General features: G+C 29.4%; 1 long non-coding RNA gene and 1 other non-coding gene across 2 annotated transcripts in view; one reads left to right on the top strand and one right to left on the bottom strand.

The window, feature by feature from the left end:
- Window positions 1-11,937, top strand: part of LOC136795920 (uncharacterized) — a 56,771-nt gene that overhangs the window by 9,609 nt on the left and 35,225 nt on the right. The window contains exon 2 of the long non-coding RNA XR_010843627.1: window positions 10,741-10,894. This is a non-coding gene — a long non-coding RNA (uncharacterized lncRNA). The remainder of the gene's footprint in view (window positions 1-10,740; window positions 10,895-11,937) is intronic.
- TRNAL-UAA (transfer RNA leucine (anticodon UAA)) lies at window positions 2,899-2,981 on the bottom strand. Its single transcript has one exon. It is a non-coding gene; the product is annotated as a tRNA-Leu (tRNA).

Below are 11,937 nucleotides of genomic sequence, written 5' to 3'. Positions count from 1 at the left end.
ATATAAAACATAAAATGAAATTTCCATTAGTCACAAAAAGTCGGATGGACGAATGGCTGGATGGATTGAAAATCCAAGTTAAAAACAATAACAACGAACTTTCTCTATAACAAATTTATTCTTGAGAGACTACTTCATAATTACTCGAAACTACCGGTTAATACTATTCGAACAACATTCCTCACTTGTGTTGGGTTTTTTTTTCTTTTTTCTAAGGTTCAATTCATGACTTCATATTTTAAACAATACTTCGTTTTACCTCATATTTGTCAATTTTAAACTACAAAATAAATAATAATGAATAAATGGTCCTCATTTAATTGAATGTTGTCCTTTCCCCTTCCTCGATTTGCCTCATAATTTTGATTTATTTGTTCATTTTAATTCTTAGCTGCTAACTGAAAATATTAATTAGAATTAAAATCATTTGGTAATTTAATCTTCTTAAATTACTATGAAATGATGCGAAGTACAAACAGTACATGGTTTTCAAGAAAGAATTAACAAATAAAAAAAAAGGTTCTCTTTCCTTTTAATTTTATAGTTCAGGAAATGAAAAAGTCACAATGATTGAATTCCCGAACAGAATTAGAATTAAAACAAAATGATACGCAGCAGCATCACAGATAGTACAAGAGCCGGGAAGAAAAAAAGGCAGTTATGTCACCCTAATTTTTGATTACTTTAATGAAAACTAGGTATAATTACTAAACAAAATTGATGAGTCAGCCAAGTACAGGTAGGGGGAATAAAAAATGGCGGCTGTTTCAAAACCTTAAAAAAATATTAATTTTTCATTCGAAGTTCTATATCTTAAAACTTACAACAACACTAGAAAATCTATGAGAACATTATATAAAGAAGAGTAAATTTACTGAAACATTAGCCCTAAAAGAGCTATTAACGTCAAATAGTTCTGGAGATATAGCTTCTGAAAAAGTAAAATTTCTTAAACATCTACTGAAAGATTAGTAGTTAGTTAATTTATTTTGATAGATCTATATCTCTGCAACAATGTGACGTACAAATGTCTATTAGCACTCAAATTAAAGCTAGTTTAATGGACTATAAAGAAGTTTATGACCTTTACCTTCGTAGGAATAGTAGTTTTCATGATATTTGCTAAAATATATTGATTTCTAGTTGTTCGAACAATAAGTTTGATTTATGAAAAAGTGTATTTCAGAAACCATTGGACGTACAGATGTCTGCCAGCGCTCAAATTAAAGCTAGTTACATTGACTACAAAATAGTTAAATATCTTTGTAGGAGTAGTAGTTTTTATGATATTTGAGAAAATAAACTGTATTAAAAAGTGTTAATTTCTAGTTGTTCGTATAAAATGTTAGATGTTTAAAATAATGTATCTCTAGATCCATATGACGCACATATGTCTGTCAACACTAAAAAAAAAAAAAAGGAAATTTAACTTTCTATAAAGTAGTTCATGACACTTATCTTCGTAGGGGTAGTTGTTTTTATGATATTCACATATGAATATAAATTTGGCAAATGAAAATTTGTCCGAACAACTATAAACCAATTTATTTTAGCAAATTTATTGTAAACAATTACTCCTACGATGATAAACGTAATAAACTACTTTATAGCTCATTAAACTAGATTTAATTTGAGTGCTAATAGACATCTGTAGGTCTAATGGTTTTTGAGATATAAATTTTTCAAAATAAATTCACTAACTACTGATCTTTCAGTATGTCCCAAACAACATTTTTATGAAATGTTGCTTTTTAAAAAGCTATATCTCGAAAACTATTTAACGTAAATAACTCTATTAGAGCTCATATTTTAACAAATTTATTCTTCTTTAAATGACGTTCTCTTAGGTTTTCTTGTGTTGTTTCTACTTTTTAAGATGTAGAGCTCCGAATGAAATTTTTTTTTTTTATCGCTTTGAAACAGTCGCCATTTTTTATTCCCCCTACCAATACTTGGCAGACTCATCAAGTTTGGCTAGTAATTATACATAGTTTTCCTTAAAGTAATCAAAAATTGGGGTGAGATAACTGCCTTTTTTCTCCTCTTGGGCTCTAGTACTATTTTCACCGTGGTCCCTTTCTATGATGTGATTTGACTTTCTCAAGATGACATAAAACATAATTCTGAATTATTACGCTAAATTTATTGTTAATATAATCTTAAGAAAGATGATTAATCGTAATTACTAAAAATGTTTAATAATAATAAAAATGAATTTTTCAAAACGCAATGTCAAACTAATTTTATAATTAGATCAATAAATTTCGGTTGAAAAATATTTCGTAACAATAAAAGACTATAGAAATAATTTAAATATTTTTATTAGCCGTATATTCTCTCATTTTACACATTTCATATTCTATATTGAAGAATCATGATTTTCTGTTTTAGAACATGAAATGCGAAATACAGGAGCATTTATATATCTGTGAATGGCGATGTAAACGATTTTAAAAATATTTAGTTGCTATATTGAAGTAACCTAATAGTAACTTAATTATTTTAGCCTAAAAATATAATAATTTTTTATAAGTTTAACTTATTTATTTATTATATTCAATGCAATGATAATTCTAATTTTATTTGTTTGTATTAAACTAACATTCAACTCTTAAACTTAGTTTTTTATAGTATTATAGTAAATTACATTAACTGGTTTAGTTTGCCGTAAAATACCTATCATAACGTTCCCTGTACAAAACGATGATTGACAAAAATAAATAAATAAATTAAGTAAGCAATGAATTTAAAATAATTAAAATTGGAAAGTTATGTATAAAAAATTATATTTAATGTTATGAAAGAACTGGTATTTAATAATTTGATCACTTTTGAAATTTGTTTTGAATCTAATAAAAGATCATAATTCTATAAAATTTTTGTTTAAAAAAATTTTCCTGTCAGGTGTGGGGTTCGAACCCACGCTCCCATCGGGAACCAGAGCTTAAATCTGGCGCCTTAGACCGCTCGGCCAACCTGACTTGTTGGAACATGCCAACTAGATGACTGAGTGGATTATTCATTTACTTTTATAATTACAAAATTATATTTAAACATCATTAAAGATTAAATACATTTAAGGATAAGTTCTATATTAAAAAACAATAAAAAAAAATAATTTTTTGTTTAACGCCTAAAAACTTCATCGGTCATAAACGCTGAAAAGCTGTTTTTGTTCGTTTAGATGTATACTCTAAATTTTAAAATTAGAAGAATTTAGAAGAAAGTAATAAAATGAAATCATTTTCAAGTATTCAATAAGTGTCCATATAATAGTCCATTCAAAAACATTGGGTAAAAGAAAGATATTTAGTTCCGCATTACAAGGTGTAATTTCCCACGATTTTATTGCTGCTTCATCAAATTTATTCATTACTTTTTAAATTTTTATTAGCGATAATCACAATAAATTATTGAAAATCGAGCATAAACTTAATTATTGTACATAAATACGTGCATACGTACACAATAAACACAAAAAGATGTAGAGATTTGCTATCAGAGCATTAGCCTTCTGGAATTGTGGGCAAAAATATTAAGCACCTCTTTTACGATGGTTGCCTTCTTTAATTTATTTTCAACAAACATTCTCAGATTATTAAAATGGCAAATGTAAGTTATAATAAGAAGAACGGAACCTAAAAAAGGTTTTTAATAATCATTCCCCCCCATTATTTTTGGATCTAAGTATATGACGAATAATTGCTCTCAAAAAAGGTAAGATTTAAACCTTTCTTTACCGAAGAATCGATATTTTGTCATATCGGTGTGGTGTGGTGATCTGTGAAGATGTCAACTTAACAGTGTTACCTCATTAATTATAGCACATTTCCACAAAGTAATCATTTATCAAATAAGTTCACTATTTTATTTTATTTTTTTCTTGGATTCCAAAAATTAAGCCAGTGACGACCCTCTGCTCTCCTCTGCCATGAGTATGACTGGACTATCGGATCAAAATGTTTCATAATGACCATTTCTTACCGACTTTTTATTTTTTTTATTTTATAGAGTTATATATATATTTTTTAATGCAGTTTTCTAATGTGCCACTACGCATTAATAACTTCAATAGTTTCTAAAATTATTTATTATTGTTAAAAGATAGTCATAATAAAAATACCTGAATAATTTCTAAATTAAGGGGCCCATAAAAAAAATAAAAATAATGTGATAACTAAATCAAGAGTAAAAGCCTCTTGTTTGAGAATACTGTGTTATTTTCCCACAAGTTATATTCCGAGAAGGGAATTACAGCAGCAAAATTATAAGAAAAACAAACATATCAAAAGAGAGCAATCTTGAGATAAAGTGAAATGTTACTTTGATAATGTACTTACAAAACTGGAGATTACGGGCTGTACTTCCTGTACTTTATTGTCCTTATTAATCAGACTAAATAATGTTTCTGAAAATGATTTTCACTTATCGAAACATAACGGTATAACTTGATAGATATTACATACATATAATGGTATAATTACTTCTAGTTTGGAATAATTACCAATTAAACATCCCTAATTAATAAATTGTTAAATGTTAATTGAATTCAGCTGACAAAAAGTTTCAGATCAAATGAACATATAAAAAAGAAATTAAAAAAAATAATTGCTATCAGAACTCACCTTCCTACCATCAAGAGGTCTGGTCGTAAAAAGGATTAAACGTTTCTTTGGCTGTTTATTTTTAAGTGTGGATACTAACAAATCCTACTACTTGTTTTTTATTTAAACTTGAAAAGAATTAGTTGAGGTTTTAGTAATACAAAGGGAAACGTATTTATTGCTATTTACCCAAGGAAATTTATTTACCTTATTAATCAATTAAAAATTACAATCTTTTATCATAATTAAGTGAATATTGTATAATTTATAATTTAAGTTGATACATCCAATTTATAATATGCATAAACTGAAGCTTACAAAATCAGCCAAGTCCTTTTTAAAATTTATAATTTTTGATCCACTTACTTAGTACTAGATTATTGCGAAATAAAGATTTTTTCCAAAAACAGTTTAATAATTTGTGATTAGAGGAAATAGTTTTATCACATCATAGCATAGAACTAAAACTGTTAATAAAAATAAAAATTTAAAATGAAAGTATAAGTTTTCGGGAAACGCCTCAATTGAAAAATAAAAAAGCAGATTTAAAATGAATAAACAGGAGTCGTGTATGGTTTAGTTCGTAATTATTTTTTTTAAATATAATTATGTACTCTAAATACAGAAATTTCAGAAGATTTGATTTTTAATTTATTTGCTAATTACCTCTATTTTAATAGATCATTAGTAAAATTATCAAAATGTTAACGTATTTTGGTGAACTAAATATGTATTTGTTGGGCCAAAAGTCATATCGTCATTCTGTGTAGTGTCAATTCATATAATATGATATGATATCCTTGCTGACAAAATTTAGTAATTTTTTTCAATGTTTGTGCTATATTTAGGGGGTTGACATAAACATTGGGGTTGACATAAATATTAAATAATATTTTATTCATTCAGTTTTTTATGAGCCCTGGTTTTGCATTGGTGTCTTAACTTGTTTGGTATTTTCAAAAATTGGTTGCAGTTGAACAAAATTTTGACAGATGTTTATGATAATCTACCTCTTTTGTCTGTTTATGTATTCGGTTCTTATAACAATTATTTTAGGAAGTATGAAATTGTCCAGTTTATTGTGATTTCCATAAAATCATGCATACGCGATCTTAAATAACCAAGCATCCCATAAATAATTTTTTTGAAATTTAAAAAAAAAATTATCTTTTAAAATTTCCATAAAACATTATTTTATTTCACTTTTAATAAATGGTTTAAATTTTATCACTGACACTTTATTATTAACATTGTTATAAGAAAATTTTAACAGTAGCTAAAATTAATATGTTCACATATTCAATCTGAACTGCCTCATATAAATCTAAATTTTAAGGAAACATGTTTATTTTTTTGTTATGCTATGATAGATAGGTAAATGTTACTGAAAACTTATTAGTTTTGTAGTTAAAATCTTTTTTAAAACTAGCTAATTTTTTTATGAAACTTAACAGTAGTGCTCAGATGTTCAATTTGATAAATTTCTTACTTATCAAATCCAAAATCTGTATAGATAATTTTCTTGTACTGTTAATTCATTGTTGTAATAATTGTTTGTAATTTTATACCAGAAACTTGCTCAGTTTTTTTAGTTTATATTTTAGTTAGAGCACAATTTGTTAGATACTTTATTTAACATAAAACATATTTGTCCCCTTTCATATGTTTATGTTTATGCTATGTTACTTTACAAATCCAAAGTTTTCAGGAAACGACTATTTATTGTACTATAACAAATAATTAAAATTTCATCACTGAGACAATTTGTATTTTAGCAAAATATGTTAAAAATACCTAAAATTTTAAAAAAGGCTTACATCGCTTTTTCAATTAAGGCTATATTTAAAAAAAATCTGACTTAAAAACCAATACAGATTCATTACAATAAAAAAATGTTAACCATTTATTACAATCAAATAAAAGAATGTTTCATGGATTATTAATGGGTGTCCCAGATGAAGTATTTCTGATTGTATGTCTTAGCACTGTTAACACTTCTTTCAATTTTAGTTCTATTTATACATTTCTAACTAAAAAACCAACTAAGTCTTCTAGATGAAATTTCAAACACAGATTAAAAAGCAATAAGATAATGAATTTAAAATAGTTATGAGTTTTTTCAGTTCAAAATTATGACATTTATTATTGAGATTTTAGAAAGTGAAATCTGTGCATTTTCAGATTATTTGAATCATAAAATAATACGTTAAATGACACAAATGAATACAACCAGCCCAGTTAAGCTTGGAAATTCGCTGTCCCAGGAATTTTCTGTGGAAAATGGATTGAGACAGGGGGATCCTCTAGCTCCTCTTCTTTTTAATATAGCATTAGAAGTAGTTATCCGTAGAAGTAGCTATATATTCAGTTAGAACGAATCCTGGAGGAACCATTCACAATTGACTGTCTCAACATTTAGCATATGCGGTTGATGTAGTCTTTGCGGCAACAACCCGAGCAGCATTAAAAAGAAGATTTCAGGAATTCGAAGAAGCAGCATATGAATAGTGCCTTAAGGTGATTGAGAACAAAACGGTATACATGAAACGTTCAAGAAAGGGTTAGAAAGAGAATAGGAAAGTAACGTTAAGAGACCACAGTTCAGTTCTGTATACCTGTATAAATTCCTGGGAAGCCTAGTTACAGATGGCAACAAAGTAGAGACCGAAATAGAGGCCAAGATTACTGCACGAAATACATGTTATTTCTCCCTGTAAAAAATATTGAAGCTTAAAACTCTCTCTAAAAGAATGAGAGTGGTAATTTAGAAACCAATGGTAAGGCCATAAATAGTTAATGAAAACTATGTATAATTAATAGTCAAAAATGATGAGTCCGCCAAGTATAGGTAGGGGGAATAAAAAATGGCGGCTGTTTCAAAGCGATAAAAAAAAAAAAATTTTCATACGAAGCTGTATATCTATATATAGATTTCTCAAAATAAATTAACTAAATACTAATCTTTCAGTAGATTTTTAAGAAACTTTGCTTTTTAAAAAGCTATATCTCGAGAACCATTGAACGTAACAAGCTCTTTTAGGGCTAATATTTCAGCAAATTTACTCTTCTTTAAATAATTTTCTCTTAGATTTTCTAGTATTGTTGGCAGTTTTTAAGATATAGAGCTCCGAATGAAAATCAATGTTTTTTAAGGTTTTGAAACAGCCGCCATTTTTTAATCCCCCTACCTATACTTGGTAGACTCATCAATTTTGACTAGTAATTATACATAGTTTTTATTGAAGTATTAAAAAATTGGGGTGAGATAACTGCCTTTTGCCTTCCCGGCTCTTGTACTATATGTGATGCTGCTGCGTATCATTTTGTTTTAATTCTAATGAAAACCTGTAATAATGGTGGAGACGTCAACGTTTAAAAAATAGTTGACAACATTTTTTAATTGTTACTTTACATACATTATTATAATTGCACCTGCACTACTGATCGGTTGACGTTGAAGTCTTAAGGTGCTTGAGATGGATCTAATATAAGTAACGTAAAAAAAATATATATAGTGATTTAAATTGTAATAATTTTCACGTTTGAAGGTTTCTGTAAAAACTAAAATGAGCTGTACAATGAATGCCATGAATTCTAAAACTCCTACTAAGTAAGAGATGAGTCGAAGGTACACTTTCCTGTTGAGCCAAATATACACATTCTTGTTGAGTCAAAGAAAGACCAGAAATTCCAATAATAGTAACAACCTTCTACTAATTAAATTAATGTTTTAATAGTTCTACAACACTGACTCTAAACTCTTCTCTTACTGCCAACATGAAAAACAAAAAGAAGAGCTGGCAACGTCGTTGTCCACTAACCTGACGTGTCTATTGTATCCCTGAGGACCATGCAACCACTCTACGTACTCGTAGGACTAAGGATTGTACAGTGTGCTTCCATTTCTTTGGATACCAAGAACACAAGCAAGATTTATAAAAAGGTCTGATTCGAACTGGCACTCGAGTCAGCCATGATCTGTTTTTAAAAACTTTACTATTGTTTCACGATTCGGAAAAACATTCAGAAGAAAGCTGACTTTCTTTTACCCTATTACTTAATTATATTCCGTATAAATGAGGTTTTCTCCAAAATTCCGAAACACAAACTAGAACTAACAAAGAAAGTTAATTATAGGTAAGGAGTCAGCACATATAAAATCAACCAATGATGGGTCTAGACAAAATTTATTTATTTTATTACTTATGTTTGTACAAAATCCAGAGAATTGAAAAAAAAAATTAATTTAGATTCAGTTTTTGTAATGGTATTGCCGATTTTGTATTAGTAATTCAACCTGTTTCACATTTTTCAAAGATTTACAATTAAATTAAATATTAAACTCCAAAGTCCTTTGGTTATTAAAGATATTTGGTTAAAGATATCATGGAATAGACAATATTTCCTGTTTAGTTTATATAGACTACGGAATTGCAAATAAAAAAATAACAGAGGTAAATACTAATAAAACAAAAACCATCTCCTCTAAAATTGTTATGGATAAAACATCATTTTTTTTCTTTTGTGGATTTACATTACATAATATACTACATCCCAAAGAAATTTCTCTCTAAAAGAATGAGAGTGGTAATTTAGAAACCAATGGTAAGGCCATTAGTGATGGGAGAGAAACAGAGCCCTTGACAAAAGCAGAATAGACGCTAAACTCCTGGGAGAGAAAAGTATTAAGAAGGATAAAGGGAGGAATCTAGGAGAATGGAATTTGGAGAAGAAGGAATGATGATCTGATGGATCTGTCAGGAAACCCAGCATCGTGGCTTTAGTCAAAACAATAAGAATAAGATAGGACACGATAAGAGGATGCCCGATGAAAGGCTACCCAAAAACATGGCTTACGCCAAACCAGGTGGAAAACGAAAAAGAGGACCCGGATCAGATGGACGATGTGGAGGATGATTTGAAGCTGTTGAATGTTGAAAGATGGAAGGAGAAAGCAAGAGACAGTGTAGATTGGTTGGCTGTGGTAGAGGAGGCCTGGGTTCTTGCAGGCAGTGTAGTGCCATAATAATAATAATAATTACATAATACTTAATATACCTAATTTTCGGAAATTTGGAACTTTTTTGAAGACCCACTAGATAAATAGATGTATCTCTCAGACCTGAAATTTCTTTGGGATGTAGTATATTATATTGTAGTATATTAGACCCATCATTGGTTGATTTTATATGTACTGACTCCTTACCTATAATTAACTTTCTTTGTTAGTTCTAGTTTATGTTTCGGAATTTTGGAGAAAACCTCATTTATACGGAATTTAATTAAGTAATAGGGTAGAAGAAAGTCAGCTTTCTTCTGAATGTTTTTCCGAATCGTGAAACAATAGTAAAGTTTTTAAAAATAGATCATGGCTGACTCGAGTGCCAGTTCGAATCAGACCTTTTTATAAATCTTGCTTGTGTTCTTGGTATCCAAAGAAATGGAAGCACACTGTACAATCCTTAGTCCTACGAGTACGTAGAGTGGTTGCATGGTCCTCAGGGATACAATAGACACGTCAGGTTAGTGGACAACGACGTTGCCAGCTCTTCTTTTTGTTTTTCATGTTGGCAGTAAGAGAAGAGTTTAGAGTCAGTGTTGTAGAACTATTAAAACATTAATTTAATTAGTAGAAGGTTGTTACTATTATTGGGATTTCTGGTCTTTCTTTGACTCAACAAGAATGTGTATATTTGGCTCAACAGGAAAGTGTACCTTCGACTCATCTCTTACTTAGTAGGAGTTTTAGAATTCATGGCATTCATTGTACAGCTCATTTTAGTTTTTACAGAAACCTTCAAACGTGAAAATTATTACAATTTAAATCACTATATATATTTTTTTTACGTTACTTATATTAGATCCATCTCAAGCACCTTAAGACTTCAACGTCAACCGATCAGTAGTGCAGGTGCAATTATAATAATGTTTGTAAAGTAACAATTAAAAAATATTGTCAACTATTTTTAAACGTTGACATCTCCACCGTTATTACAGGTTTTCTTTAGAATTAAAAGAAAATGATATGCAGCAGCAGCACATACTCAAGTTAAGATGATGGATTATTATTATAGGAAATTGGATTTTAAAACTATGGATTCTTCGATGTTTTATACTTTTTTTGTTTCTTTTGCAGGTAAATCATAAACAAAAAAAAAACAACGTAAAATATTATTTTTGGTGTTTGGTGATTTACGTCTGAAGTACTCGTCAGATCAAAAAAGTGAACGATATGAATTCATCGTTAAATATGATTCTGTAAAAATCTGTTGAGAAGACACCTCATGTTGGTAATTCTAATTGGTAGAGTTAGGTCAAGAAAAACAACAATTGGTTAGAAAATCAATAATATTCTCGAAACTTAGAACGAATTCCAATAATGGAGTTTTGAGAAAATGGGTTTTGCAAAATGTGCATTGAGAACCTCGAGTGGGTAATCCTTTGTCCTTGTTTTGATACAATAATATTTTTGTAAATTTAAGGACGATACTTGTAAGTGGGACATAAGCTGAATTTGTGTAATGCTTTAAATTTCGTTACTGACATCGTATAAATCTGCAATAATATTCTTATTTATGTCGTGTTCAACAATGTATAACTGACACAATGCCGAGGGATCAAAAGTATTCATTTATTAGACTATCACTACTTTTATTTCCTAAAAAGTTCCAAACATATCTTGGTTTGTTTAATTTGTATTCGATAGCTTATGTTTTTAACTATTTGGACATGATTATCCGGTGATAAGCATACGCTTATATATACATATTGACTGATGAAAATCCATCAAGAAGATCTGATATATCGAGGAAATCGCGAAGGATGACTAATACCGCTATCAAGTGGGCCGTGGTAATTAATAGCGTGAGAGCTCTCAAGATGGCGGCGGTCACGTGTTCCTAATGGCGGCAGTGGACAGCGGTCATCAGTATCTGGTCACCACAGGCCATTGATCACGGTCAGCGGCAAACACAGCCGCCTCGATATTGAACTTATTTAGGGGTCGCCATGTTGCCAACACCTGATGGAATATATTACTTACTTGATATTACCGAATAATCCCGTGGTGTGGTTTTCCGATGAGGTCATTGTTGACCAATGGTCACTCATTTTATTTGAGTGTTAGCAAACTTTGTGGAGAAGTATCAAGTAGATATATGGTATAGGCATAGGTCTAGGTATATTATATAATTAAAATATATATGTTATACAGACTCGAAAAAACAAAATTTATAGTGAAGTGGCCAACCCGCGGGCTGCATTGGGCATTTTTCCGGCCCGCAAGATTGATCAGAAATTTACAAATGACAACAATAGTGAAAACCAATGTATA

This window comes from Halyomorpha halys, unplaced genomic scaffold, assembly GCF_000696795.3.
Source record: "Halyomorpha halys isolate HHAL.00 unplaced genomic scaffold, Hhal_1.1 Scaffold1234.1, whole genome shotgun sequence".
Lineage (NCBI taxonomy): Eukaryota > Metazoa > Arthropoda > Insecta > Hemiptera > Pentatomidae > Halyomorpha > Halyomorpha halys.
This window is presented reverse-complemented; position numbering and strand designations above follow the sequence as displayed.